Here is a 3,498-nt window from a genome sequence, read left to right on the forward strand (position 1 = left end):
ATCGGAAGAATAGACCGCGCGCGAGGAAGAGGAAGGACGACCGTGCGCGTCCCATCGATTTTTTTTATTTTTACCTGAACCACCGAAGTCGATTCAGAGGGGACCGCCGGCCGTGTCTGTATCCTCGTTGTCGAGAGTCTAATGCCTCGTTCCGTCGCTAGAGTTTTTCAAACTCTGCTTCTGGCTATCGGGAAGAAACGACCGCGCGAGGAAGACTACGACCGTGCGCGTCCCATCGATTTTTTTTTACCCGAACGATGGAGATGCATATCGGCTGTTTGCTTCGAATAACTGGACGAGAGGAACGAACATATATATATATCATGGGGCTAGCCACCGTGCGCTTTCTTCGCGAGATCGTGTGCTGTACAGAGGATTCAGAATCGGGTGTTATATCCCCGTCGTTTCCTGACGAACGGAGCTTCGATCTCGTTGGTTGTTATATATTATAATGCACTTTACGCCCGGTCGGCGGGCTGCGTGTGTCGTCGCGCAGTCCGTCCGATTTCGTTTTCGAACGTATTTTCGTGTCGTCAATCATATGGCGACTTCCGCGCGTTCGATTCCCGTTGGTCGGACGTTTGTCGGATATCGGCTTCTTTCGAACCGAGAATAAGAGTACAAAAACCTGAGTACACAAACAAAAATCCATGCATAAACGATTACCCTGAACGGTGGATCACTTGGCTCGTGGGTCGATGAAGAACGCAGCTAATTGCGCGTCAACGTGTGAACTGCAGGACACATGAACATCGACATTTCGAACGCACATTGCGGTCCACGGATACAATTCCTGGACCACGCCTGGCTGAGGGTTGCTCACGTAAACCTAAGACTGCTTGCGTTGCGTATCGTTGCTCTCGGTCCGTATCTCTCTGTTCTTTCTTGCCTCGTCGACAGCCCGCCGTCGTTCGTTTTATCTTTAAACGAACGTTTCTGAGTCGGAGGACGAGCGCCAAGCAAAAGAATACGAATTAAAGAGCGGTCGAGGGCTCGTACGCGACGTACGAGCGATTGTTGGACGTTCGTCGGCGTTCGTCGCTGGATCGTGTGGAGACCGGCGTACGCATGCTCTCGATACAAATATATATGAAAAATCTATCGCGTTCACGGGAGACTCGCAAAACTACCTCCGTCTCTTCTCTGTCCCTTCTTGGCTTGACAACCCGCCGTCGTTCGTGTTTTACGACGTTTCTGAGTCGGACGAAGCGCAAGAAGAAGGATACGAATTAAAAGAGCGCGGAGAGAACCGTCGTCGTCGACGCGGTTATCGAGATACACAGAGCGAGTTTTCTTCGTGGCCGATTTTTTTTTTCTTTTTGTATCAGCCTCTGCTACGTTTTGTTAGTCTTCGATAAGCACGAATGACCGCGCCCCCGACGTCGTCTTAAATGAATTTTTGGCGAGACTGAGAGAAAGCAAAAATATTTTTGAACAAAGTCAGTCGAGAGAGGAGAGAAAAGAGAACCAAGATATTAAAACCTAAACCTAAACTTGGTGGCGTAACGAAAAACTGTGTGCCTTAAAGAAACACAACCGTCTTTTCATCAAGATGTTTTTACTCGTACAGCCCCAGGGATCGAATACCCACTCCGTCTGTTCGTGCGGCAGAGATGTATTCTGCAGGCGCGAGACGACTGACGAGAAGACAACGAGGACCGTCGCATCGATGGGTCGTCGTTGCGTTTTTCATCCTCTGTGCTTTTTTCTGTTCTTCGCGAACCCAGAGAAAGCCGTAGATCCGGGAACGGACACACGAGATTTCTTCGAACGCTGATGACTTAGGGAGATGATCCCCAGCGTTGCGCGGAGATCGGAGAGTACGCGTACATGTATCGGGACGAATTTTTCCCCGTCGGTCGCGTATCTCTCTGCCCGCGCGCCTGGCCCAAAGCCACGTTCGTCGAAATCAACGAAAAGTGTGTTACGATCTAGCGTGCGTCTACGATCGGCTATATTTAAGGGTGACGAAGAAGAGAAAAGCTCACGGTGTTGCGCAACGTTTCTGTACTCGATTTAAGATGTGCATGTGAGTCCGTTACAAAGTTGTTCGGATCGTCGAAAATAGTCGTTTTCGTCGTCGTGCGAAAGAGAATAATCTCTGACATTGGCACGGAGAGATCGCGCAGAGGAAGAGAACGATCCTCTTTGGCGAGGCTCGAGAAAGACTAACGAAACTTGATTAGAGACGAGGTATACACGCGCCGTACGTACGACGTACGCGCGTGTGATTTTTTTTTGCTTTAAGGCGATTCGGCGCTCCGAGTATTAGAGAAAAAGAGATCGTTGGTCATCCCATGTCTCTTCGTCGTCTATCGCTGGACCGCGCATCCTAACGTATCGCCGGTCGTCCAGTCCCCGAGTAATAAATTCACCCCGTTGTGTACGTCTCGCGCTCGCTTTTCCACTTGCGTGAGTTCCCGTGCGTTTTCGTCGTTGGTACAGAGCAAAGAAACCGATATGTTATATACATGTCGCGTGTTCGATCTCTGTGCCAGCAATAACAGGCGAAAACAAGGAACCGCTGGAATCGTCGAGAAGAGAGAAACGGCTACGGGAGATATATTATACATAACACGTGTATATATATATATATATATTATACAAAGAGGACGGGCGTTAAAAACCGGAGATCGTTACGGGTGTCTTGCGTGAGTCTTAGCTCGAACATGATACGACGAACGAAGTTTAAAAGGCACTTTGGCGAGATGCATAAAACGTTTCTCGATCGAGATAGAATATAAGGTTCTCGATTCTATTCGAATTAATTTTTTTTTTTATTTTTTTTTCTCTTTGAGGCGATTCTCGGAGAGAGAAATAAAAATAAAGACCCTCTGTCGCATTGTTATCAAACCGTCTTGCTTTTCTCGAATCGCGCCCACATGGCACGAAATTTTTTTTTCTTTGAAAAAAAAAATTGTCACCGTGTCGTGACGTTGAAGCGACCTCAGAGTAGGCGAGATCACCCGCTGAATTTAAGCATATTACTAAGCGGAGGAAAAGAAACTAACAAGGATTTCCTTAGTAGCGGCGAGCGAACAGGAATTAGCCCAGCACTGAATCCCGCGGTTCCGCCGTTGGGAAATGTAGTGTTCGGGAGGATCCGTTTATCCCGTGACGTCGAACCGCGTCCAAGTCCATCTTGAATGGGGCCATGTACCCACAGAGGGTGCCAGGCCCGTAGTGACCGGAACGCGTTTCGGGAGGATCTCTCCTTAGAGTCGGGTTGCTTGAGAGTGCAGCCCTAAGTTGGTGGTAAACTCCATCTAAGGCTAAATACAACCACGAGACCGATAGCGAACAAGTACCGTGAGGGAAAGTTGAAAAGAACTTTGAAGAGAGAGTTCAAGAGTACGTGAAACCGTTCAGGGGTAAACCTGAGAAACCCAAAAGATCGAATGGGGAGATTCATCGTCGACGGCGTCGGTGATCGTTGGTGAGCGATGCTCCGGGTGGGCCTTCGTGGTTCCATTGGCGAGGGCACGCCACCTTCGATTC

General features: G+C 48.9%; 2 non-coding genes across 2 annotated transcripts in view; both read left to right on the plus strand.

The window, feature by feature from the left end:
- Positions 1-663: 663 nt before the first annotated feature.
- Positions 664-818, plus strand: LOC139997561 (5.8S ribosomal RNA). Its single transcript, XR_011802919.1, has one exon. It is a non-coding gene; the product is annotated as a 5.8S ribosomal RNA (ribosomal RNA).
- A 2,124-nt stretch (positions 819-2,942) lies between these two features.
- Positions 2,943-3,498, plus strand: part of LOC139997564 (large subunit ribosomal RNA) — a 4,174-nt gene continuing 3,618 nt past the window's right edge. Inside the window, exon 1 of the ribosomal RNA XR_011802922.1 lies at positions 2,943-3,498. This exon is cut by the window's right edge and continues 3,618 nt beyond it. This is a non-coding gene — a ribosomal RNA (large subunit ribosomal RNA).

This window comes from Bombus fervidus, unplaced genomic scaffold (genome assembly GCF_041682495.2).
Source record: "Bombus fervidus isolate BK054 unplaced genomic scaffold, iyBomFerv1 scaffold0111, whole genome shotgun sequence".
In the NCBI taxonomy this organism is placed as follows: domain Eukaryota; kingdom Metazoa; phylum Arthropoda; class Insecta; order Hymenoptera; family Apidae; genus Bombus; species Bombus fervidus.